Consider the following 27907-nt stretch of genomic DNA (forward strand, 5'->3'; position numbering starts at 1 on the left):
TGTGACTGGATGGATGACGCCAGCTCGGAGTGGCTCAGCAAAGTGAAGCGTATAGAAATGAGGAGCCAGCGAGGCTGGGGAGTGCACTCACAGCCAGGGCACTGGCGACAGCAGTGACACTGAGTTGTGGGGCCTGCAGGCACTGAGAAAATGTTAACAAGCACCAGAGAGAATACAGCTGCACTAACTATCCAACTGCAACCCTGACTTTTCCAATTAACCTTTTCCAGGCTTTCTAAGATTTGGGAAATCTGGGGCACTGTCCTGTTGTCAAAGAAAGCTCTTAAAGAAAGAAAAGTAGTGAGAAAAACTGACAAAAAGAATAAAAAAGGGAAAGGGTAAAGAACCTCTGCTATTTAATATGGCTATTAAATTTTTATTTAAGGCTAAATCCAGTAAAATGTTTTGTCAGGCTGCAATGAGCTTTTTGGTAGATGGCATTCATAGGAAGTGCAGAATATATGCTTGCAGTTCAAAGCCCATTTATCATTAAAGCCCTTCCCCTCCCATTGCCAAGAACAATTTGTCATATTTTTATCAACAATCAAGATATGCAAATAGTCTAAGACAGCTGAAAAGGCAAATCCATAACCCCAATATGCAAAGTAGACAAGTGATAACGTAATAGGTCGAAGATACAGAACAGAAGTGTTTGGTGGAGAGAGGAATAAATCAATATAAAACTCCCAAGTGGTCATTTTTGGCAGTTAATTATTTGCAGGATGTTTTTCTCTTTTAAATAAACCATTTTTTTTTTTTTTTAAAGATCATTAAACTAAAAAGCGAGCTTGTGGCATTCAGAGGAGGGTGAAGAGGAGACTGGTTCTTGCAGGGGCCAGCTGGTATGTGGAGGATATACCCGTCCTCTTGTGTGCCCCCAGCCGTATCCGCAGGTGGCTCCTGCTGCTGGGCCTGACTGAATGAGGATCTGTGTAAATTCCCAAACATATGAACATCAGTTCCTTTCTGTACAACAAGGGAGTATTTTCCCTTCTGCCTGGATTTGATTTCCAGAGGCATCTGTGCATTTGCCCAATTCCTGCCCAGTGCTAGGAAGCATTTCAAATTATTCTTCTTAATTTCAAGGGTGGCAGTAATATTTATGCTATTTCGATAATAGATAAAAACATTCTTCATTTTCTTCTTCAGGTCTGGTTCTCTGGATATAAGATTATCTAGAAGTGTGAAGTTCATGATTGCATTGACAAAATAATACTGGGGTTTTTTTCCTAATTTGCATCCATACCTATCAGAGCTTTTAATACAAAAGCAGGTCTCTAGAATTACCTCTGTTGGCAAATGAAAACACGGGAGAAATTAAGTGAATTTACCTCAGTAGTGCAAGAGGCAAAAGCAGAGATGAGATCATTATCAACCTTGATTCCTAAACCAATATCCTTGCAACAAGCCCCAAGGGCAACAATCCATAAGAAGCATAATCATTTTTACCTTCCAATAGCTCAGGATTACCTGAGGGTTCTTCTTCAAATATCTAAATCAGAGAAAGGCCTATAAAACTCTGACTCCTGAGTGAGGAAAGGTGGGAATGGCCAGAGCAGTTGACTGCAGGAGCACAAATTGTGGAAGAGAGAATAAAGAGCAGTTCACCTGCCCAGAGGGTTGGGAAGCCTGAAGCTCCCAAAGGAGAGGGTGCCCAGTTGGAAGCAGCAGCACAGCTGTTGCAGAGGAAGAAATGCTGAAACACAGTAGTTTGAGGACTAGAAGTAGCAGTGATAGCAACCTGTCCAGCAGTTTCCCACTTGCTTGAGTAAGCTCTCCCCTGAGCATGCAGAGGTCTCACTTTTCAAGACCCAACAGTGTTTTCTGCAGTCTGTACTCTACACAAATGCTACACAGTTTACACAAAGGGACTTCACGTCATAAAATAAATTGTATTTGCATTTCTCAGTTAGAAGTACCAGTCCACCCTTTCTGTTGTATCAGAAGAACATCATAGCTATTCTATTTGTTATATTTATGAGGCTTTCTCTTACACTTTCCCTAATAACAGGTGATTTTGTGTTTTTGCATCCTAGGGTTACCAAGTCTCACAGAGCCATTACAGTGCAAAATCAAAGAGCTTCTGTATTTAACATTCAAAAAATGAATAAAAAGTATACAAAGTACAATCTGAAATGCTTCCTGTAAAAATGCCTATTTTCCAGTAGTGTATAAATATGCTTGGACATGTAAACATCTTAGCCATGGCTCTGGGAATTGGGAGATTTCCTGGTACTAAGCACTAATGCTGAGTGCTTTAATGCTCAGTGGGAGTGCCTGACCTGCCTGTGCCAAAGGATTAAATCCAATGCCACATTTCTGCTTACATACAGCACTGAGCTGGGATGGCAGTGAGAGGTGATGGGTTAAAGAGAGGCTGGAGGGACATCACCATCCAGTCCCTTCCATTATATCCAAAATTAATTTATGGTTAAAGAGAACTTTATGGCTGAGATGGTGATGATCCCTCTCCAAAGATCACTGCAGGTTGTCCTTTTGTATTTCAATGCCATGTCACTGCATTCAAAGTTCAAACGAAACACTGTCAGTCACAGAGACAGATGTGTGCACACCTTAGGCATGCACAGACACAAATGGCACATAAAATTTGCATTTTTTATCTTACAAGACTTTACCAGATTAAAAATTAGGACTGAGTCTATAAGTTCAAACCTCCTAGATTTGGAAAGAACAGGTCCATCCTAAAGCCTAATAACTTTGCATTGTACCCAAATGCAAAAAGCTTCTTATTTTCTTTAAAAAACGTAAAATTATGCATTTACCTGTAAACCTCTCATCCCCACAAGACAGCAAGAAAATCTGACTTATAACTGTTAGCAATTTTAATAGAAGTAATTTTTGTCTGTGAACAGCAATTACTTCATATGAAATATGTTTACTGTTGTCTTCAATTTCCCTCTAATGTAGCCAGTGACCTACATTCCACCTGTGCAGGAATCCAGCCCTGATCCATTCTTTGTCTCTGGGAGCCACCCTGGGAAAGGTGTATTTTTGGCCTGATCCCAGTGCACAGTTGGAGATGAATTCCATACTGGATTTAAACATATTCATTGTATACAAACATGAACTGCTTTGACTAATCCATTTCCTTGATTTCAGGGATGGTGAGCCAGTTTGTTCACAAAAAAAAGAACAATTCTTGCAAGTGTTTGCATTTATCCAGAGAGTGATTCTCCAGGGGCACAAGAGAGTAAAGGTTGCAGAGCATCCACAGAAATCTGCCATTTCTTCTACAGCTCTTTCTTCTTTTCATTCAAACCTGTCCAGGTATGACAGAGCAAGAAAAAAACGGGCCAAAATATTTGTTGCACTGAAATAAATAAAAAAATACCACTGGTGCCAGGATTCATCCCTGATTTTGAAGAAGAATTGAGAATATCCTCAAGGAAAGATTTATCCTGCAGTAGAAGCTGATGATGAATTACGAGAATTTAAGCAACAGCAAGAGAATGGTGTCTTGGAACCAGACATTTAATGCAGTTCAAGTGTGCAAAGCATATTTGTAAAGTAATGGATAACTGCTTGCAATTTTCCAGTGATTTTCCATGATTTTCAATAGAGCTGTGCATTTAAAAGCTCTGAAGTGACACAGCCTTTTGCAAGCTCTCTATCAGCTGATGACAGAGCTGCATTTTCCCTTAATTTCTCTCACGATACTACTGCTGGCCCTGCAGCCAAACTTGTGGCTGAAACACTTGTCATTCCCAGATCAGCACCTAAATGTAAAAGCCAAGAGAACAACATGACAAAACTGGCCATATGTCATAATTTCCCCCAAATGATCATTGATCTAGGCTCTATAGAAGCTTCCAATGACAGAGGAGGCTCCTGGTGAGCACAGAAGCAGAAGCCTGTGTTCAGACATGGAAATCTGCAGAGAGGAAAAGAAAAGCCCAGACTCAGCTCAGACTGACTGTACAGCTGACACGGGAGAGCAAAAGCCAGGGAAGGAAGGCACCTCCTATTCTAAGGCCCAGGTGCACGCACAAGGAAAATCTTCTTCAACAAAGGAATCAGAAGAACAATTTCATTAAAAGGCAGAGAAGATTATCTGTGCCACACCTTGGGAGTTGGAGACAGCCAACCAAGCTGGCACAACACTGCAGAGCACCCTGGCACTGGATTCTGACAACTCAATCCATCTGGGTCTTCCACACAGAGAGTTCCAGGAATTGTTTTCATGGGCTGTCCTTCCTCCACAGACCTCATAATAGACTCTTTTCTGCTGTTTTAACTGTTGTGAAGATTATCATCCCAATGCAGTCTTCTCAGATTAAAACAGATATTAATTTTTTTGAAATGTGAGCTTTTTGATGCAATTTGAAGTTTCCCAGAGAATGGAAATTCTGACTACCAAAAGGTTCTATAGGACACTAGCAAAGGGCAAATGTGCTAAAAGGAATAGAAAGGGATAGCTAAGAACTGAATAAAATACATTGAGAAAACACACCAAAATGTATGTCTTGGACACCTTTCTTAAACAGAAACTCATCATACCAGGAAAAATTGTTTCAGTCATGAAATAAAAAGTTAAAAGAATGTGTGGTTGGAAAATTCTCTGAGCCCTGTTTAGTGTCTTTTGCTATAGACGTGTTCTTGTTTTGAATTCCTACTCCCATGCAAGGTGAACCAGTGTATTTTTATCATGTATACATGATTACATTGATATATTATTAAAACAAGCTAATCACTACAGTGGAAAAAGGTAATATAAAATAATTAATAAATAATTTGAAAGTAAGGAGCATATCCATATTTTACTATCCCTCATTCAGCTACCACTAATAAACTTTATTAATCATCACTGTTGGCCAGCCAGTGGCTAACCACTGTGTTACCTGAGACTTCCCAGACCATATTTCAGAAATTTAAGAAAGACAACTCATGTTTCATGGAAGTAATTAGACAAGCCCAGTGGCTAATTATCTGGGAACATTGCAAGAATGATTGACTGTCATTTACTTACTATGAGATGAGGTATATTTTTTCCAGAAATGTATCTTGACGTTGCATTTATACAAAAGATCAGGCAGACACATTCTCAGTGAGGTTAGAGCAGCAGTTATCAGCAAAGCAATCCCAAGCAAGTGGTGGAAGCATCTGAATCTGAGTCTATCAAACACCATTAGTAACATTTACAATCCCATTGTAGCAACCTTGCCATTCAAATTTCCTCACATCCTTGCCCCATCCCAACCTTGGTTCCTGGTTTTTGCACCACTAATTTCAACAGGGATAAGTTTCTAATACAGGAATGCTAAAAAAGGGAAGATCATTACTGAACAGGATCTTCCAGGAGCAATCAAAGAGGAGAGAAGTGATGGATCCTCTGCTCTCCCTGGTGGGCTGGTGCCCTTTGGCATTGTCGTGTCTTCTGGGATGTCACCTTAGCACACAGAGACAGATTTGGGTTTAGACTAAAATTTGCCTCAACACATTTTGGAATTGCAACCATCTCTTCATTCATTCGTATAATTTCATCTAAGTGGCATCTTTGATGCAAAGTCAACAAGGTCTTAAAAATTTGAAGGAGTTTTTAGCCAACGCTAAAACAATCACATATTTTTCTTAATCAGGTGTGTGTTTATTACAAACTCCTGAAACTCAATTTGGCAATTTCATATCTAAACCAACTCTCTTTGGATTTTTTTTTTTTTTTAATTTCAAAGTAACTTGGTTAGAAGCACTGTAGAACAGCTTGCTGTCTGATATTACTTTCTACTTCATTTTTGCAGGTGATATACCAGCACAGAAAAAATTTCAGACCAAATCACTCTTCCATCTGCTTCTGTCTTTGGCAGGCATTTAAGCAGAACTTACTTATTTTAATCTTTCTATTTGACTGACGTTTTCTGAGTGGGAGAATGACATACAGTACCAGTTCACAATTCTTTAATGGCCAATTGAGAAATTAGAGAAAAGTCATGATCTCTGAAAGAATTCCTGCTCCAATAAGATTAACACTACAAACACTAATAACTTTCTTGTTATCATTTCTGTATGACAGAAGCATCAAGTGACATTACTTTAGAGGCAAAAATCACTGACAGCTGCCATCCTTAATCCCAGTTCAAGCCCGCTCCAGGCAAATCTTACATTCTTATTATTGAGAATTTGATTGAATAAAGGCAAGGTCAGCACTTTCAACATAGTCCCCAGACAACTAATTTTTCACTTATCATCTTATGTTTGTGTATGAGCTACCTACATTATTAAAAGATGAAAAAGTTTATGAAGAACAGTTAGTTTTATGGAACTCCATGGTTACAGTACTGTGTTTGTCAGGGGTAATTTTATTTGCTGTTCTTATCAACACACTATTCAGCTGATGGACAAATTTACAGTCCAAACAGAGAAGTTCAGAGGGAAAGAGGAGGTCACACAAACTTACAGACAAACCAGAAACCCATCAGTAGCAGGGATCAATTCTCACGGTTGTGAATTTGCACCCCAAAGTGATTATGAGTCTGTGTGCTTCAATGATGCTGATGAAGTTCACTCTAAAAGCACAGGTGATAAACACCTTTTTGTAAGACTTTAATATACACCAAAATAGACTCATCTATTTTACTTTTGCATGTACAGTTTTTGGGTGACTGCATGGACAAGGAAGTACAACTGTCATGGACATTACTATTCTATGCTGATTAAATGGGCATTGTTAATGATAAAAAAATAGAAAAGGGATAATTATAATTTTATTTTTTGAAGAAAGTTGCACACCTGCTTTTTCTAAACAAATACTTTAAAATAAATGGAACAAATTACTAAATTCACAAAATTTGCGTATTCAATTACGAGGCTCTTCCTTGAATGTCAAATAAATCAGTTTTTTCTTCACCCTCTCATAACTGTCATGCCAGTGCAAGTACAAAATCTACTTATCTACTGGCAAATACTCATGCCAGTTTAGTAAGGCTGAGTGATTCATTTGCACTGTGGTATTCATGTACTATAGATAGGCTTCATAAAACCTTCAATGATTATAGTTAATAAAAGTGAGCTCCAGTGACAGCAAAATACACTGAGGGTACAATTAGAGACTAGGTATTGGATGAGTAATGAATATGAAGCTAATTAAAATTCTACTACTCACCAAAAAATGGCTGCTAAAGTGTGATTCAGTGCTCCTAATCATTCTTTAAAATATTATTACTGTACGTGTAAATAAATCCTTAGGCAGTTCATTACCTTCTTCATATAATGTGACAAATTTTAGTCTTTAGAAACTTATGGATGTTTTACCCTGTTTCTGAAGGCCAGACATAATTTGGCAGAATGGACACTTAACAGAACTCTAAATACCTATTTCTGAATATTTGCTAATCATTTATTCTGCTTACATATGTCAATGCAGCTGAATTAACTGGGCTTATGACTGGGCAGCTAAATGTTAAACCAGCAATTTATTGGGCAGACTTTTGCCATAATTTTCTCTTTGAAAGATTTGATGGCTATTAATCCAGGACATACAAGTCATATCATGTAGCTCTGAAAACTTTCCCAGACAGGTGAGAAAATCCAGAGGTGAAGGTACCTCTTTGAGTGGTGGACTCAGACCAGAACATCCTTAGTGAGCCTAGAAGGATGATACACTCTACACACTTCCATCTCCTATCTCATACACAAGTAGTGAAGGGGTAAATCAGTGTGATGGTTAAGAGCTGTAATGCCCTAGCAACACTTTTTTCAGGCTTGGAGGGTCATGCTTTTGTTTTCCATTTAAAAATTAACTTCTGTATATATTTCTCAACAAAGCTTTCACTTTTAGCGAGCATTCCTTCCACAATTAAAGGGGAATTAAATCAGGAAACAAATCAAGAAACTCAGGTACCAGTTTGTATCTGAACACTCTGACATCTCAAACTGTTGGCCTTGGTGTCTAACTCAGGGCAGAGCTGACTCACGGTGGCTGCTCCCACGCAGATGTATCTTAGGAAACGAGAAGAACAAGAGTTACAAGATGAAACAGAGCAGCCTGCAGAAGTCTCCAGAAGTCAAGTGGAGTGACTGCATGTCAGGGCTCACTTCAGCAAAAACTAATTCATGTTTGAGGCTCATACCCCAGGGTTGGACATTTCATCAGGCAGAAAAGCTGCCTTAGACCTCCATGCACTGCTACAGCCAGGGTAGAGGAGTCACATCAGGCACAGCTCTGCATTTCTAATCCTCTCCTAAATAATAATTAGTGCTCTACCTTGGGCAGGCACTGGATTGCCTTGGAAAACAGCAAACCATGCAAGAAGCATTATTGAAGCAAGTCCAGATGTTATCCATGGCACCTGGAGGGCATACAGGCATGACAGTTTTCACAAAATTGTTTCACAAACATATCAGAGCTACTTAAAATAAAGCACATTTCTAAATTATTATAATGCTCTCTTTTTAATGGGAATGCATAGACTGAAAATGTGTCCCTCTGTTCCTAATGAGTGTGACCCAACAGACTTTTGTGACCCATCCCAGTGATGTCTCTACAAAGGTAGTGGCCAGTTAACCATCATCTTCCTCCAATGGCAGCACAGTCTTGTCACCAGTGATTGTAGTTAGCTGGTTAGGAGGTCTGATATTGGACAGAAAATGAGACAAGAATCAGTGCTGAATAACCTATGGATATTGTTCTTTTCTTCCTATAGACAACAGATATCACTGGAGAGAGACTAGACAGGGGCTGTAGTCACAGTGGCATCCAGATATATTTTTAATGTTTCTTAAATCACATACTTTAGACTGTACATTATATTATATTACACTGGAAGCTCTTAAGGCTGAATAGTTTTACAAATGAGGATCGATGCTTTCTTTGAGGTGTGCAGATCAGACATATTTTTGTTACAGTCACTGTTAATGGCCACACAGTGCCTAAAGCAGATTCAGAGAAAAAGTAGGAAACAGAGTCTGGACCTGTCAATGGTCTGTATTGTTTTGGAAAGTTCCAGTACCCAAAAAGCTTCAAAGATGTCAGCAAAGGACACTTCCTAAAGAAGTCAGTGTTAGCTTTCTTTGCAATAGCAGTGTGCAAGACAGAAGAAAAAATCAGCCCATGACAGATTGAATCTCAGAGAATTGGCTGAATAGATTTGCCTTTGCTTAATCTCTGACTTATTCTCAGGTATGAAGGCCACCCTGGATGGTCTGAGGTCAAAGGAGACCCAAATATCTGGACCCACCTCTCCCCTGTAACTTCTGAGTCTTCCAGGATTGTCTCCTAATGCAGAGCTGGCAAATATTACACCATGGGTTCACCAGCAAATCTTAGAGTGTCAAAAGTGAATCTCACCTCTGCAAAACTGCAGGTCAGATTCAGAGCAGGAATTAGGGTAGTGTAGGGGAATGCAACTACCAAGAATTTTCTTTCCTTCTGTTTCTATCACCTAAGAAAGAGACAAAGAATAAAACCAAATGCTGGTCTTTTGCTAGACTGGTTATTTTTACATACTGCAGTATAGTGCAGTGTTTGCTGAGAAAAAATGTAAGTAGAGAAATTTAATTTCATAAGCAAGATTGGTTTAATTTTGCCAAACTGGCAAGCCCTTAATTTCCTTCTGAATATACCATCTCATGATAATTTAAATTTGCTAAGAACTATTTGGTGAAAACCAAACACTTGAATTTCTGGTCACCTTGCCAGTTGCCCTGCCCTTTGCCAATAACAAAAGGTTTTAAGATAGAAACTGGACTATTTAACCTTCATTAATCATTCATACTGTTCAAACACATCATCCAGTAACTGAAGAGGGGTTAATGGTAGCTAACTTGAGGCTGTTGTCAAAAGTAGGTTTAACTTTCTATGAACTCACTGGACACAAAGAATTCACCCTGCTCACTATTCTGAATGTCACCAGCTCGCAGCAAACTGATGACTACTAATGGTAATTAAATACCTCTGCAGCTATTTGTACCAATAACAAAGAGTTACTGTCAGAACTTGAATGAGGTCCATCTGCCCATTTTTAAAGAATGTTAACATTCTGTAAGTGATAAAGCAGATGGCAACCCAAAAAGGGGAGACAAAATCAAACTTCTATTATAGTCCCTTTCTGGACCTGCTCTGGATTCCCTAATGTTTCTCCTCAAAGACAGAAGCTTAAGAATAAAGCTTGCCTTACAGATCAGATTTTCCACTGCAGATTACCCCACTATTTCCTGTTACTAGAGACTGTAAATCCTCAGTTCCAGTGAGCTGATGGGGAAGGGCCATTTTACCACTGCTCTGTCCACCCTCACTTCACCATGGACATGGAACTTGGTGTCGGCTGGATTTGAACAGAAGATGGAAACACAGTTACTTCTCTTGGTAGACTGCAAACTGTGCAGAGGTCAGCTGTGAGTATTTACAAAGACAGCACAAAGGTTCTTCCAAAGTAGTCCAGTACAGTTTTATTAATGTGCTTAACTCATGACGATTGTGAGCAGGTATGGAAAAGAACTTTTCTTCTCTGCACTTTAATTATAATATGTATTTTTCTAAAATCTATCACCCTAGCATTTACACTCCATTCAGGAGAGTTATTTAGACGGAACCTTTCTGGGTTTGTCTAGTTAATTTCATTTGCAGATAGATTAAATGTTCAACTATTTAGTGACTCTCCTTATTTATTCAGGAGGCAGTCCCCACACAGCAGGGAAAGCTTTGATCAGGCCAGGCTTTACCCACTGCAGAATAAACACTTTACTCAAGTGACTCCTTGGTGGTAGCAGCTGGGGAATAATAGAGAAAGTCAAAACTTCTGAAGTTATTTACTGTATTTGTTGACTCACTGTTCATAGCAGGCAAATTTATGCTAATGAGAGAAAAACATTTGTTTCATCTGCCACATCAACAGCCCTACAGTGCATCAGCAGTACCTCCATAAACAGGTTTCTCTCTGTTGGGGAAATATTCTCACTCTCTGTAACCATGTCCACATCTAGCATCAGGAGCACTGACTATGCCACCACTGCCACATCTCAAACACATTTGTGATGCCCAATCTGAAAAGACAGATTTTTATTTTCTCTATTAAGTCATCTTATCACCTATCGATCCAGTAGTGTAATGAAGTACACACTTGTTACTACCACTTGCAAATAGTGTATTTGACTCCCTAAGGTTTTTTTCACTCTAGCAAACAATACTACTGGCTGCAATTAAATTTTCAGCTTTCAGCCAGAATTAGAAACTGTGAAAACACTGGTTTTGATTGCAAGATTTTCCTATTTTCGAAGGAAGGAGCAGCATTGCTATCATTACTTTAGCTATTATTCACATTTCTTAAGCTTCTGCCTCATTATTAAATAATTACTCATACTTTTCATTGCTATGTTTGAGAAATGGTTAAGAATTTTTTTCCTGAATTAAAATGAATAAATTAGAATAATAAATGAAATTATGCTCTGGAGCAGAGAAAGCCAGGGACAATTTAGAGATAAAATTCTCATCTTTTCTAGCATCATTTTCAATGTCCCAACTCTTGTTCAGATAAAAACCTCAACTTTTCTTAGGTCTTAATTCAGGCAGGCTCTAAGCATGTGCCATGTAATAGTCCTGCTGTCCAGAGAGGTGAAGGTTTCAGAGGTGAGCAGAACTATCATGTGCCCGTGGCCATCTAGTTTGCTGCCTGTCTTGCTAAATCAGGAACTGGTGTCTGAAATATTCTGTGTGTGTTTGCATCTACTGCTGGTGCTAAATGATGCACTTGTGTCATGGTTGAGGCTATTCCTGAGTCATGCTTGTACAACACCATAATCCTGTGCATGTGGTAAAAACAGACATTTACAAGTTCTGGGACACAGATATCCCTCTGTACCCATGGCTGCCTGTACAGATGTGTGCTTCCTTCCACCAAAATCTGCAGAACACACATCCAATCCTATGACATACTCAGGTGATTTTTGAAAGTCCATTTTGACTGCTAGAAGCACAGCAATCACCCAAAACTGCTAGTCAAGCACTTACTCAAAGCACTATCAATTTCATACTGTCTTGTATAATTTTTTTTTCCTTAGAGATAGCAAAGGTTTTTTTATAAACAGATCAGAAATTCCATGATCACTCAGCGCAATTCCTTCTGTCAAATTTGTTTAAAAGCAGCTTCTGGGGACAACATTTGGATCTCCATTGATTCTGGCAAATTTAGTGTAGTACATCCCCATCACACCAGAAAACTGGCAGAAGTCATGTAGCTAACATTACACTGGTGTCAGACTTTGTATTCACAAAAGCTGTTTTAATTTACCTAAACTTGAAGTAAACTGATGCAATTTCCAAGCATTGATTGCTCTGATGGAAAGAAGTGATGTTTAAGCTGAAGGGAAAATGGGCCACTGACTTCACAGACCACTCGTTTGACAGCACACTTTCTTCACTACCATTTGTGTTTGACTGTTGTGCTGCATATTTTTAATACAGGTGCAGAAATATAGAAAATAATAAGATCTTTGGCTGTTCTAGTGAAGTGTTCAGCCATATAGCCACCCACATTCTCGGGGAGGAAAGAAGCTGTGGCTTAACTGAGTGTCACTGACTTTCAAGGGCTGACTTTATAGATTTCATCCTCAACTCTTTTTAGAGAGCAGCCCCCTCTCCCTTGCTTGCTGTGGCAAAGGTGTTAGACAGGCTACAGCAGACCCAGAGCCTCCCAGCACTTCACAGCCCTCACTGTACTGCACACTGAGACTACCCAGGATTTCGGAGACATGAGCTGGTGAGCTCAGACCCCACTACTTCAAAAAAGACCCCCAGGCACTAGAACTAAAGGAGAATAGCACTTCACATGAACTGAAGCACAGCTGACTTTCCACACAAGGAAGAGCAAAATAATTTTTTTAAAAGTTAACCGAACTTTTTGAACATCACCAGCAGTTCATCTTTGAGATCACACTGAGCTCCCTGTGAAGATCTGGGCAGCTTCATATCCTGGCTGGCAGTATTGCAGTGAGTCATTATGAAGCAGATCATGATCCAAAAGGGGAGTAAACCTCTCCTGTGCTGACGTAAGGAAACGTGGTGAGATGTCAAACATAGGTGCTACACGCCAGGCCTGTCTTGAGCCTGCAGGCTCCAGAGTCAGATACACCATGACCTTCCTGAGCCCTCTGAGCAAACATCACAGGCTGCTCACAGCCTTCCCTGGGTGGACAAAAGCTGATGTGTGAAGGGGTGCTGAGGACACTTATCAAAATGAGAGGGGGAAGCAAATCTCTGCAAATATCAGAGGACTCCTCTCTCCTCAGGTCTGCAACCTTTGCCTGAAGGGAAGCTAAAAATCAGCATCCAGAAGACTAAAGCTGCAGGGTTCCTCTGTCACCTCTTCCTTGAGGAACAAATCATATCAAATTTACACATTGATTTAATTAATTAACCACCTCCAATATTGCATGGGTAGCTGTGAAGCTCTAACAAAGGCACGCACCAGGCAGACACAAGGCAGCCAAATGAAGCTACAGAACTTCTGTAGTGAATGATTTCTCCCCGTGATTAGATTGATTAATGCGCTGGTAAGCATTTGTTTCGTTAGGTACGAACTGCAACAAACTTGATATGTCTGCAGGATGTGTATTCATAGTGCTACTGAATGGGTTTTGAAGCTCATTTGTGAAGTTGTCAGGCTCAATACAGATAAACATTGTGTTTGATATTGTTTTTGTGGGGAGAGATTTGCAAATTACATTGTTAATCCATCTTTGAAGGGAGGAAGCATTTATTGTCTAAGAAAGTGAACTTGTTAGATGACATGTTTTGAAGATAAAGTGCAAGTGCACAATATTTTTCTCCAGTGAATGTTGAAACTTCTTCCTCTACTCTGGGAAAAATAAGTAAACATTTTCCTAAAATAGCAAGAAGCAGCTCATTATGATCACACAGCTTACAAGATCCCTGTACATGTTCACACTTCTTTCTGTCGCACTGTGCTCACTTGACTAGAGATTGACATAACATATTAAACCTAAGTATCTAACTTGATCCTGTAATGAAACACCTAAAATTTATAAGTTCATGTTCTTTTCTTTGTTCTTTTGTGCATATGTACAGAGCTACACAGTGCTAAGGAGCTCCCTGTCACCTTCCTTTCAATTTGTTCAACTCTTCAGAAGTTAAGACACTGTTATTTATGATCACTAATATTTTTATTCTACTGATAGGATATTTGAGGCTAAATATTAACTTCAGGCAGTTATTTTGACTGTATACAGGTCTTGTGCCCCTGGAATCATTTCCCTTTTTACTTGGTCTGATTGAAGGTGTTATCCATCTCTAAACTCCTTGTTTGTGTGATACCCTTAGTCTAAGAGTACAACATAAATGTAGCTTTACAGATAATTTCACTTTCAAAACATGTACTAAGCTCTCAATAGTGTAATAGACCAACCCATGGATACCTCCCCATTGAAGAATATTATTTGAAGTACGTCTTAGAAACATTTGCAAAATAGTTCTGGACACAAAAATATGTTCCTTATTTCTCACTGGTGAGATGAGATACGTGTGAGAACTACCAGCAAATTAAATTCCATGGTCCAACATCTCTTGTCATAGTCCCATCACACAGTACATGGACGTGTTCTGTACACAGGTGCAAAGTTGCACTGGTTCCACTACTGAGCTTATGCACTATCTTAATTTCTGAACATTGCCCTGACAGCGAAATGGCATTTTTTCCTCAAAACATACATGCAACTAATACCAGTCATGCAGAAATCAATGCTGAAGAACACATAACACCACAAAGATTTATCAGCTGTGTTTGTAGTTCCCACTCTCTTTGTAGAAAGAGCTGACCTTATACATAAAGCAAAATAATTGAAGTCATGCACATCATAGACAACAGCAATAAACCTTTTCCTGCCTGTTTGTCCTCTGGGCCATTATTAGAGTATTTGCAAATAGCTATGAAATTCTAGCACCTTGAGTTACTCAATGAGCCTGCAGAGACATTAGTGGTAGAGTCACATCACCTAATTTGAAGTCCATAATTCCATCAGATAGTCTCAGTTATCCCTTTAAAATCACAAGCTTCTCTGCAGAATAAAGCAAGGCACTGAAGTCCTGCTGCATAGGGTCAGCCAGAAACTTCTCTGCTCTGACTCTGAAGGAGATATAAAGTGACTAACTTGTCCAGCTGAGAGAGGTGCCTAAAGCTAAGGTATAAATACTTCCCCTAGGATGGGTATTTTTAGAAATGGGTTGCTGAAACTATTAATTCTAAAAATAAAAAAAATACAGCTTTGCAGTTCATATTGCTACTTGCTATGTAGTATATAAGATACTTCTGCTTTCACCCTCAGGTTTTACTGGAGGTTGCCTTGTTTTCCTATGGATAAAAAATTTTCTCTTTCCTAAGTCTACCTCAAATTTTTCTGCAAATTAAGATGAAGAGCTCTTGGGCTGCAGAAAGATACTTTGGGTAGAAGAAATTCAAAGGACCTTGAACAATTTGCAAAGAAAGAAATTTACATCTTCTTACACCAGCCCGCACTGAAGAAAACCTTCTCAGAGAGAAACAAATCTTGAGTGATGCAGACTAGAACAGAGACATCTCTGTGTAATGAATGTATGTAACAGGTTCACTGACATGCACTGCAGCAGGGATGTGTCAGAGCAAATTCATAAGAAAAGAGTGCTTTTTCCTCTGCCTGTTTCCATTCAGGTCATGAGATTGTGGGGAGCAGGATGTAAAAGGGAAGAAATTCTCTTATTCCACATTACAGACACAAAACCAAGGGAAAAGTCCACATTACAGTCCACTACACTTTGGAGACAGGAGCTCTTGGCTCTGTGTATTGGAGCGCTTTTTCTCCTCTGGATTCTCCTGGACACCATCTGCCCTTGCACAGTCACACTCAATAAATAGCACACACTAAAATAACCTGTACAGGGCAGGCCTTACAGCCTTTGCTTTCTCTGCAGAGAAAATCGCCCTGAAAACAGCAAAAAAAGAAATCGTGTGTCAGGCCTGCTTCTACAGTGGCTGAAATGGAATGATAAAGCAGGGAAGCATTCCTGCATGTAGTTTAAGGAGCTCAGGGCATTACTAGGCCTTCTAAACAACACTCCTGGCAATTTCTCAAGCAAAGTGAGCATGACCACTACTCAGAGCTTTGTGCATAAGCTCACACCAAGAAAGAGTTGGTCGTGTTTCTGACATGACTGGTGCTTTGGAGGGATCCTTGAATACAGCTATGTCTCTTGCTGGTTAATGAGGGCTTTGAAAAATTGCTCATCTTGGCCAGCACAAAAACAAGCATTCATGGAATGGAAACCTTCCCCCTTTAACTGAAAAGCTCTATGTAAGCAAAAGGTTGCTTCGTGTTTGACACTGTTTAGCAAAGCGTGGCAATGAGTGAAGTCTCCTGCCCCTTTACAGAGCTTGGTATTTAGATGTTTTCTCTTTTGTGCTAAAAATAACAAAGGCAGTATTTGGAAGAAATCAGAATAGATGAGCTGATACATTATTGATAGAAGTTTCAAGCAGCCTGCCACTCTGTTTTGTTATGTGGTTGAAGCTCAATTTTTAATGAAGCGACCTATGAAAATCTGATGGGGTGAAAAACATGACCTCTAAATGATACTGTACACAGAAGTTCCCATCAGTTCAGATAGCTGAACTGCCCTCTTTCACATCCCATCAGAGATTTACCTCAACTTGACCCTACAGTTTACAGGCAAGAGAGACAATACCCTGACTCAGACAGGAAAGGTGGCATTAGAGGGATGCACAACTCTGAAAGAGGACTAAACAAACTGGCCTTTTCTCCTATTGTGTGGAGTTTCCATCATGTGCATACTGACTAATGCTGCATCCTATTAAAAACACACCTCCAATTTGTTGAGAACACGTTTACTAAAACATTGTTTGTACAGAAAAATCCATGGGAATCACACCATTAAGTGCACCAGGAGCAGAACAGCATGACAAGGAGGTACACTGAATACCCAGAAAATGCTAGCAGAAACAGGTTTAAAAACATATGAGCATAGGATTAACAGAAGCCAGTCCTGGAGCATTTGTGATGCAAGAATAGAGAATTTATGCAACTGGGCTTTTTTTGGTAAGGGGTTAAGTCTTCTGTCTAAAATAACTATTTTACTGTCATTCTGATTTATGCCTTATTCTCTACAGCTGTGATAACATCCTCGAACTGCAACCAGAGAAACTGCTCTTCTATCTTCTAGACCCATTTTCTAAAATCTAGAAATAAAGCACATATAAATAATCCTCTTTCATTCAATTACTTCCTAATCTGATAACAAACCAATATGTGCTTCTGATTCCCAAAAAACTAATACTCCCACTATGAATACTGCCTAATTTATAGTTGCTGCCCAATATACAAAATGTAATCTACTGGCCTGGAGTAAAGTTACATTGATGATAAAAAGATGACATTCATGAGGTTGTATTCAAGAGTTTACTACTCAGAATAAGGAAAGAATTAGTGGAAAATACTTTCATAAAATTAATTATAAGATGTGATCATATATCAGGGAGGTAGTATAAATGATTCAGCAACACAGCATGTAAAAAAAGAGAAGCTCAACACACTTCACAGAGAATACTAAGTCATGAATACAGAACTTTATATAGTAAAAGCTAAATTTTTCCCTGACCTTCCCAAATCAACTTTGATGAAGGCAGTGGAATCACATCTGCAGATTCCAAGTGGGAACTGGCTGTACAGGGCTCTCTATCTGCCCAGGTAAACTGTCCTTAATCAGTTCATGCTCTCAGAGATGTCATGGATGGGTGCAAAATTACCAATCTGTCTTCAATGAGTTTTCTAGTTCTTGAATAAGCATTTTTTAATTCTTCAACATATGTTACTGCATTTCTAAATGATACTGTATGTTTCTGTATTGTACCAATCTTCAGAGAAAATTCAGAAATACTATAGAGCATTCACTGGCACTTCATAAATGAAACTGTTAAGGTACAATGCAAACATACTATAACCCTCCCATATTATAACTCATGAACGTGAAAAGGTATTCCTAACATACTACTCAAAGAGCCTCACTTGTTATCACTAATCACTTCACAACAGAATATAATCACTTTCACAATGGAAGAACAAGGAAAAGGGGAAAAGAACGAAAGAAAAGAGGTAGAACAATACTTGTCAAGAAAAACGTCAAAATTAGAACCTTGATCTCCTCTGAGTTACACTACCGAAAATCCACCAAGAGCAGAGAGACTTTTGCTAAGTGTTGCATTCAGAAATCACCTGGCTCTCCAAAGTGACCTACATTCAAGTCATGCTTAATCACAAGACCCCTCTTCTTGCCAGACTTCTGAACTTAGCTCCAGCAGGATATCTTTTCTTTCTCCAATTTGTTTTAACTACTACACTTATGTGCCTCTTGGACTGAGATTCACAGACAACTCTTTTAAAATATTAAGCACCAAATTAAACCTCTTGTTTTGCTACCTAGCAGAGTGGAAGAATGACCTTGTGATTAAAAGGGCTGGACTAGGATTCAAAACTCTGGTTTAATTCCTCACTTCATGAGAGGATCCTTGTATGACTTCATATAAATCACTTAATAAATATCTTTCCACTTCAATTTCTTGTCATAAAATAGGGATAAATGATTATATTATCTCTGTGGCCATGCCGTGAAGATTTGCACAGCCTCTAGCTGTCCAGTGCAATGGTGTGTCAAAGACAGCAGCAGACTGCAAGGATGACTTATCAATTCCCTTCCTGGAAATTGTCCCACATAGCTTGCTAGAAATCTTAGGCCTGCTACAGAATCAGTTAATATGATTCTCTTCAACCAGAATGAGAGCACATTTACAAAATGTGAGTTGAAGGAAGTCCCCCAAGCCTACTGGAGCAGGCAGAACAAGATGTGCCATGGACACCTGACCATCCACACTCTGCAGTGCTGTCATGGCTATCACCACCCGTAGTGACTGCACCCTACGACAAATGTTTTGCTTGTAGCAAGGGATCCCACTGTTTGATATGACCTATCATTAGAATGTTACAGCAGCACAAGTTGGCTCAAGCTTGAAATAAATCTAACCAGAAATGGCCCCAAAGAGGTAATCTATGTCCTACACAAAGCTTGCTGCAAGCTCTAGGCTGCTCCTGCTGCCTGTATCCTGTGTGCCTGGCACAGGGCTGGTGTCCCAGGACACTTGGGGTGCCATGGACAACTAAACATGAGCAAGGGTGAACAATGCTGCTCCACAAAGCTGGGGTCTGGGATTCCCTCCCCCTCCCCTGATGCTTTTAGGGGGTTAACTTTCTCACAATCAGATATTGGGACAATCTAGAGTTTCAGGCCCACAGCCCGTCCAGCAGCTTGAAGCGAGGGAGTTAAGCATGATGCCCCTGATAATTTGTGTGTTTCTCATGCAGTTCTGTTTACCTCAGAGAATAGCTCAGATTCATGTGGTGGCTCATCTGTTTGTTTCCCAGGAGTGTCCTCCTCATCAGGTACAAATGACTTGTTGTTTCCCGTCCTGTCTGCCTCCTTGGTGACGGATAGATGAGCCCCGTTCCCTGAGCTCTGGGACTCTAATGTGATCTGGGTCGTGCTTGTGGCAGCGCGGGGGGAGAGCCGAGCAGGGAAGGGGCAGTTAACACTATGAGAGCTAAAATCTCTTTGTAGCTGGGCATGTTCGTGTGCATTTCCAACCTGCCTGCAGTTCACTGCCAGCTGCTTCACCAGCTCAGGGGAACAATGGCTCCAGGAGCAACGCTGGCAGGAAAGGCAGATCTAAAAATAGATCTTTGGAGGGGCAACATTTTGAGAAAGCGTATTTTTACTGGGTATATTTACAGGTATACTTTGTGCAAAGTCACAGTGTTTATTGCCTTGGACTCTTTGAGCACTCCTCAGGCCCAGTTCTACCTTCACTTAGAGGCAAATGGAAAGTCACCAATCCGTTCCTTTTACTTATTTACCTTTAGAGTTATGCAACTTGCAGCCCATGCCACGATCCACTGTTTTGCTGGCTGCCTGCCTGATGACTGAAGATGCAATTGTATTTATAAAACCAGCCTACACTCCTTTCATTTTTTCTTTAGAAGCTCATTTTTATAGGCAGTCTTAATTTGGCAGTTACACTTCAGCAGGGATCACATGCACATTTTTTCTTTTGATTCACATAGTTTCAGATGCCCTGCACTCCATTCAAATTCAGCTCCATGCACAGTGAAGCCAAGTTTCACCAGTACTATGACTGAAATCATACATTTCTGGGAACATCACAGTTTCAAGAGAAAACCTTAAACTGACCCCATTTCTGTCAAATATGGCTAGAGATTCATCAAAAAAGTTCACAAAGTCCTTAACAAAACCTAAGTAAAAGCTCAGTCTCAGCTCTTAATGATATCCACACGAGTTGTGTTGCTGACAGCAGAGGCAGCAGGATTGGGATCCCAGTTAATTAACCTCCACATTTTACACTGTGCACAGAAAACATTTCACACAATTCCACTTGTCTCAATCAACTGGCTCAATTAATAAAAACAGGTCTGGGAACATGCTCCCACTGGATTTGGGGCAGAATCTTTAGTTTGCTTGCATTCTCTACATCCTCTGATAGGAAATCCTGTTGATTTCATTTTCATCCTTCTCTCTCTCTCAATCTGAAAACAGAATCTATGATTTTCCATCATTTCCACTTAGATAGAAATATGTTGTGAAAGGTAATTTTATTGCTGAAAAATAATCTTCCTAATGTCAGCCATTATTTCACTCTCAGTGTGACAACTAGGGTAAGTGTTGGAAATCACTGTATGTTTCAGCTAAAGTATCTTGACAACACAAACGAAGAAGAAAAAGGTAGTCTTTTTGTTAATGAAAGCTGCACTGTTATTTTGGTCTATAATGGAGAGATTCATGTAAATGATTGCCTGTCGTTTATACTAAAGTAAAATAGCAAAAAAAAATAAAACAAACCAGCAAGCAGGAATAGTGATTTCTTTCCTTCCTCCTTGAATTTGCTCTTATATTTACTGTAATCAGCCCTTTCACAACAGTTTGCCTCTGATATAATGCTCGTGGTTTTCTTAGTAAAATAAATTGAAATCCATCACCAGATTGAGGCTACCAGCTTTGCAAAAACTAGGGAAACTGTAGCCATGCACTTCTACAAGTAAATATTATCCTATTTATAAATCTATAAGCATGTGGTACATAATATTATACAGTAAAACTATCCCAACCTATATCTCTGCAATTAACACAACCACTTGTATGTCAAGTCAGAGTGGAGGATTCCTTCCTTTGGGGATTGAGGGACAGATGATATCTCCTACTGCTCTCATCCCTCAGGGCTCTTCTGCAATGTTACATTTCTCCCCTTTCTCCTCTGCACTTGCAGACAAAAGAGCTGTCCTCTTACATCAGGAGTGCAAAATTCAAGTTCAGAGACAGGAAGAATAATGTCAATAAGGTTGCATTACTTTATATTTTTTTGCCCAACTTGAAAGTTGAATAAAGGAGAAAATTCAAAATTTTTCATAATTTGTTCCTCTTTCGTACCTAGCGAATGAGAGCATTGCTATTAACTCGACAAACAGGCTTTCAATTAGCTTTAGCAATCAGGTGTGCAAAGTCCAAGTGGCAGAGAGGGCTGCAAGAGATCTGAAACCACAATGGGCAAAGTAAAATCCAGCAGCACCTTCAGTAAAGATGCTTCAGTATCTCAGAGCTCTGATGACTTCCTGTGTCAATTTTTGTTCTCAGCAATTTACTCACATCTAAAAATTCTCCTCTTGAAATTCTAGGTCATCAGATCTGCCCTTTGCAATCATATTACAATCTCTTAAATTTACGCTTTGCATTCAACAGAGAATTTCTGATTAAGTTTTTCAGCTTGATTTTCCAACTATCCAGAAACTCCAGTTAGTACTTAAAGCAGATGGAATATGTGAAGTATTTGCTTCTTGGATTTATAGATTGAGATGATGCATACTGGTATTGCATTTGGGCATAGCTTACTCACACAAGTAGTCTTTTTTAATGGAAATAGCTTCATTTAAGGGGGAGTGAGCAAAGAATTTGCCAAATTGGATGAGAATTCCCTGAATCTATTCCTGGTGCAGATCTAACTTTCTTTTCACTGCCTGATGAAGAAAAACAAGTAAAAACAAATTAATAAACACTTCTAGAATTTTAAGAGAATCAGAGACACAAATTAACAGACAGCAGTGACTCATTGCATCACAGTTCTGTAGGACAGCAAGAAGCCCCCAGGCTCTTGATTTCAGGAAAGTGATCCTGAACTTCCTGCTGGAGAAAAATGGAGCAAAGCCACTCTGACTTGGCTTCCTACCTAACAATACTGCCATATACATATATATATATATATATATACATATACATATACATATATATATACACACATATAAAAGTTGCCTATGAAAAACACAGTGTAAGAAAATGAAAATATAGGAATTCTATATTAAGAGTTTGGACCAATTCTGTAGCAGCTTGTTAATGAAAGAAAAGCTGTCTCACTTTGCTGAAAGACACAATTTTTCTGCTGGGGCAGTGAAAGACGCTGAGAAGGTTCACCTGGTGAGGGAGAGAAAATAAGATTTGTGCTCTGATTCTTCTTAAGTTGCTTCCAGGGTTTTCCTTCTTACATGCAAAACAAAAGCAAACCATTTGAAAAAACTTGTGCCACAATTTGGAAGCATTTCCCATGTCAAACAGCACCACAAGGAGAGAGTCCCTTGTGCCCTCCCAAGAGGTTTTCCCATTAAGTTTCACTGCAGCAGTATTAGGCAATAGACAGGGACCTTGTCAGCCTTTACCTTCTCTGTAGTCTTTCACCTGTCAAATTCTTAAAAAATAAATTCATTTTTCTATGCTAATATTAAAAGCAAAGGCAACCCCTTCCTTCAAACGACTGCCCTTCCCAATCGAAGAAAGACAAAAAGCTTGGCAGTACTGAATGCTGCTCCTCTTGCACAGAAATGAAGAGGTCTTCCACAAGCTGTCAGAGTCTGCTGATGTCCAGGAGAGTTCAGAAAGGAAAAGTTGGAATCTCTACCTCTGCCCAAACGTGTACATGGTTTCTGAGCTCAGAAGTGGTCTAGCAGGGAATTTCCCAAAGTAAGAAGTTATAGCAGAGACAGGTAAAGATCCACAGTTTGCCTCGGGCTGTTTTCCAGCACCAACAGACTGCATCTGCAGGGGCACGTATCTAAATTGGGGGAGCCTTCACAGCAAGAATGTAACGAGCCACAGGAAACCTCCTCTGAAATGGGACATTCACAGAGGCCTGAGCCATCCCACCATGAGCTCATACAGCTCCCAAAAACCTGCCCATGCTCCACAGTGTGTCTGAGCTCCCTGCCAGGAATGTGGACCTGCTGGGCACTGACTGCTTGCACACACACAGGTGCCCACCTGGACTCTCGACACTGGGAAACACAACTCACATTAATTCTCTGCAATTTAACCCAAGCACCGCAGCAGGAAGGAAATGAAATTTGTTATTTCCAGTGCTTCAGACCTCCTGCCCCTCTTCTGCTGTAGGCAGCATCCCTGTTCTCATGCCATATGTGCTCCTTCCCTTCCTCCTCTGGGAGCACCTTGCAAACCAAGTGCTCCCCTCCTAGAAACAAACACCCATGCTCTTTCCTCTTTGCCACTGGAGCTGTCACAGAATGGTAAAATAGTTTAGGTTGGAAGGGACCTCAAAGATCATCTAGTTTCAACCACATGCAGGGAAATAGTTATTTTTACTGCACTATTAAAAGAAAAAGTGATTTTTTTCTTCTGAAGCAGAAAACATCTCTCTGGGGGCCGACAGAAGCTGAGGCCTGATGTCAATGCACTGTTACCTGTGACTAATGTTAACTGGTGCAAACAACCTCACTTACACTGCTAGTGAAATACACAAAACAAGGATCAATGATTTTTCTCACCAAATTATGGGAGAAATTCAAATATGAATTTGCTCTTACTTTCTGTTAATAGCAAGCAACAGATTTAGGTGACCCAGTCATTCTTGGGATCTGATTTTAAACCTCACACTCAGGCACTTCTGTATGGCAAATGTTAAACCAGCACGGAAAAGGGCTGATATATTTTCTACAGAAAGGTCTTTAAGTACTTAAGTCAGAAGTAGAAAAAGCTTTCAAAAAATATTCACTTTTGGGATTAAGTGGTATTTCTTGAGGTTCACATTTTAGTCAGGACTATAGTACCAGCAATGAGCAATCGATTATAAATTGAAGAGACCTGGAAATATAAGGGCAAGTCTTCACTTTCATATAAAATTAGATAAGGAAGAAGGACAAAGGAAGCAAAGGCCTCAGTATCTTTGAAATTCTGTGAGTACTATGCATCCAACATCACACTCTGAAATGTCTTGAATTTTTTTTCAGCTTCTTGGGATTTTTTTAATATGTTTGGATAAACAACAGCCTTGTTTACAAATCCTACCAGAGATGGTGCTTGCTTCATATTAGGAGTGCAGCAAAACCTTCAGCACCACTCTACCTGCCTGAGACAAAATCTAGTGCTGCTCAAGAACTTTGCACTCAGAAGAGGCTCCTCCAGAGCATAGGAGGCAGTAGGGCACACTGGACTTTACAGATCCCAGACTCTGACACCCCTGTCAACTCCAGGCATCCGGCTGGTTATGGCAGTGCTGCATTTCTCAGCAGCCACTCTACCAGCACTCACAAAGAATAAAACAAAATATATCCTAAATACGATGGCCCAAAAGCATAAAAGAGTTTGGGAACCCTTTTTAGGGACAAAAAAAGGAAGGTTTAGGGACAAAGGATTACTGTTCACTACTTGTTTATATAAAATCTAATCTCATGCAGTTCATAGTCATCCATATACAATGGAATGTAATTGTAGGGAGCAACTTATTTTCTCATGCAGCGTGTTCATTTGTGGCTGGATAATGGGAATAGCAATGGGTTGGCTGGGCCTGGTAATAGAATGCTTTGCAGGTATGGCAAAAAACCTAAACCACAGCAATTATCAAGGTGAGTTTGCTGTTCCTCAGAACAAAATCTTTATTGACTATTCAGGAGGGTATTTGTCCAGCACCCTGCAAACAGGGCAGCGATTTGGGATGTGGACACCTTTATGTTACTGCAGTCTTATTCTTCAAAAAAGTTGCAATTTGGTCATGGATGACCAGGAAAATTAGCCAATTTTCTCATTGTCATACAGAGGCTTGCCTGACTGGGAAAACTTCCAGTCTTTTCAGAATCTTGAAATTGCTTACCATAACTTTTTTTTTTTTTTTTTTAAAGAAAGGGGAGGTGGGTTTTGCCCATTTTTTTTCAGAACAGAATTCAGAGCTTTATTTGTAGGAAAAGCAAAGCTAAAAGGCTTGAAGGAAGGAATTTTGACATTCTTTTTCAAAGGTAACTTATGAGGAAGAAAACCCTACTTTTCAAATCTATGCTTTAACATAAAAAAAGGACTATTACCTAAAAGTAGCCATTTTTCTACTTTCTCATGCTAATGTCCTGTTTATAACTGACACCTTTACTGCCTACCACTATATCAATTTCACTTCCCCAGAGAAAGAAAAACCAGATCCTGTGACTAGTGTACTGGATTGATAATCTAGCCTAATGCTGACAGATAAATGCACTAATTTTCTTCTGTGGTTGGCTCCACATTGCAGAGTAAATCTGCTTCTAACAACTGTCTCAATAGGCTCTGTAACCTGTCCAAGAGATGATGTCAAGTGCTACAAGGGCCTAGGGCTAGTATGGCAGGTAAGAGTTACCACTGGGATAAAGTTACAGGTGAGGTTTTGAATGAGAGGGTTATTTTAAACGAAAGCCTGGCTGGAAATACAGATTGCTTTTTAAAAAGTCAAAAGAGTAAAGGAATAAAGAGCAACTTTTATAATTTTGGGAGGGTCCACATCTTTTGTATGAAAATCAGCATGTTCTTAGTTGAAGTACTGCTATATCCAGGAAACACAAGGAGTTATTTCTCTGGGTAATAGTACTGGGGAAAATGATGTGCTTTGCCCTGTGTTTGCTGTCCTTGGTGGTAGCACAGAGTCTGTGGAGCACTGGGACTGTTCATAACTCAGGAGCAGAATTGAAGCCTGAGCAGCATTCCCTGAGCACAGGAGGGTGCTGGAGGGTACTGGTGTCTGCTCCCACCTCCTCAGTTGCCAAAAGCCTCTGTGCAGGCAGGAGCCAGGGCTGACTCCAGATGCTGTGCACTCAGGCAATGATGACTGTGTTGAAGACATACAAACTACAGACGTTGGAAGGAGACAGAACTTGTTATTTCAAGGTTTAATTCCAATGAGGGGGAAAAAATGCAAAACAATTAACTTTTTTTAATCATTTCATGACAAATATTTGGGTAATTTCTAAGAATTTCAGCAGCAATGACAGAGCCAGGAGGGTCTCAGTGTTGCTTTGCTCTTACTGGTTTTCTTGTTGAAATCCAGGATCACTACGCTGGTTGCTACCAATTTATAGCACTTCGATGTTCATTTATCATTTTGACCAAAAGAGTAACTTTGGTGGGCATTTATTGATTCCCTCTTTGGAAAAGATCACAAGCAATAGCTTTTTAAATAAAAAGGGTCTTTGGGTTACATGGATAACCCTGGCACTGAGGGATATGTCTCTTACTCTGCTCTCATGTCTAATATGTTCAATCAGCTCCCACTCCCCTAACCTGAAACAAAAATAAAACCTCATTTTAATCACATCTTTTTCTCCTGATTTTCACTCTCCACCTCCTGACCTTTCCATGTGAAGAGGATCACGCAGAACATTTCAGCTTTTCTTAGGCTAACTTTTGCTCACTTTGAATAGCACTTATATAGGTCAATAGCATCACTTCCCCTTTCGCCCCCCTCCCATCACAGAAGAAATACAGGATCTAACCTCTTTAATGCATCAGTTAACAGGATGACTGTTTGTTTGTTTATGGCACAGGAAGTTTGATATTTAAATGAAACAAAATATTCAAGAGAGAAACTAACTTTATAGATTCTGCTCTTCTCTCTTTTTTTTTTTTTTTTAATATTTGTACCAAGCACATCTGGCTCTGAATAAGGCTCCTTAGTGCTATTTCAATATGACTAACAATAACAGCAGGAGTACCCAGACCGCAAACTCCAGCTTTAACAATGGTGGATCTATTCTCATTACAGAATACATGAAAAAAAATGCTATATTAATAATGTGTATACTATGGCACGCACAAAATCCCCTGCACATTGTAGGAAAACTATAGTTCACTGATTTCCTTGCTACAGAAAAATGCCAAAAATCAGCCAATCCCTGAATGAAGCAGGTCACTGATTTGGTCATATTCCAATATATTATTGTTACAGTCACAAAGAGATGATAAAATGCATGTAGGAGGGCACAGAGAGAAATTGTTCTTTGTCAGCAACAAAGGTATAGATATTTTGTGCACTTTCTGAAATTTTTTACAATTATCATAGATTTCTTTTCTACTTTTATTCCTTTTTTTTCCCCCCTTTTTTCCCCCCAGAACATTTCTGAATGCCCCTGTTTCCTGAGCGGAGGAAGCTAAAAGTTTCGGTAACATTTCAGGCTGACTGTTTATCTTTTAATTGTGTATGACTATTCAGTGAACCCAATCCTGCTCCTGTGGAAGTCTAATGAGAACTTGGGTACTAAATTCCCTGGGAACTGGATGAAGCCTCCAACTACTGACTTTGTAAGGCTTCAGCCATGCAAAACTCTGCTGGCACAAGTAACGCAGAAGACCAAAAATAAAAATTCTGCTCCTTTGAAATGTTTAACCACAGCTCATTTGTTAATACAGTAGTTGAAAGGTGAAAAAACTCCCACTGATTCTAAAAAGTATGGAAAAATGTATTATTTTTTGGACTGAGACGCCTTTGCTAGATGTTATCTTTGGAAATATTTAGACATAAATCAATTTCGTCCCAAAATA

At 39.6% G+C, this 27907-nt stretch overlaps 1 protein-coding gene across 6 annotated transcripts in view; it reads right to left on the minus strand.

The window, feature by feature from the left end:
* LOC148222690 (uncharacterized) overlaps positions 1–19579 on the minus strand; it is a 178792-nt gene extending 159213 nt beyond the window's left edge. For all 6 annotated transcript variants that reach the window (XR_015805601.1, XR_015805599.1, XR_015805600.1 and 3 more), the window contains exon 1: positions 19379–19579. The gene's annotated coding sequence lies outside the window, so the exon portion shown is untranslated. The remainder of the gene's footprint in view (positions 1–19378) is intronic.
* Positions 19580–27907: the final 8328 nt, after the last annotated feature.

Source organism: Sturnus vulgaris, chromosome 10 (assembly GCF_052056855.1).
Source record: "Sturnus vulgaris isolate bStuVul1 chromosome 10, bStuVul1.hap1, whole genome shotgun sequence".
Classification (NCBI taxonomy): domain Eukaryota; kingdom Metazoa; phylum Chordata; class Aves; order Passeriformes; family Sturnidae; genus Sturnus; species Sturnus vulgaris.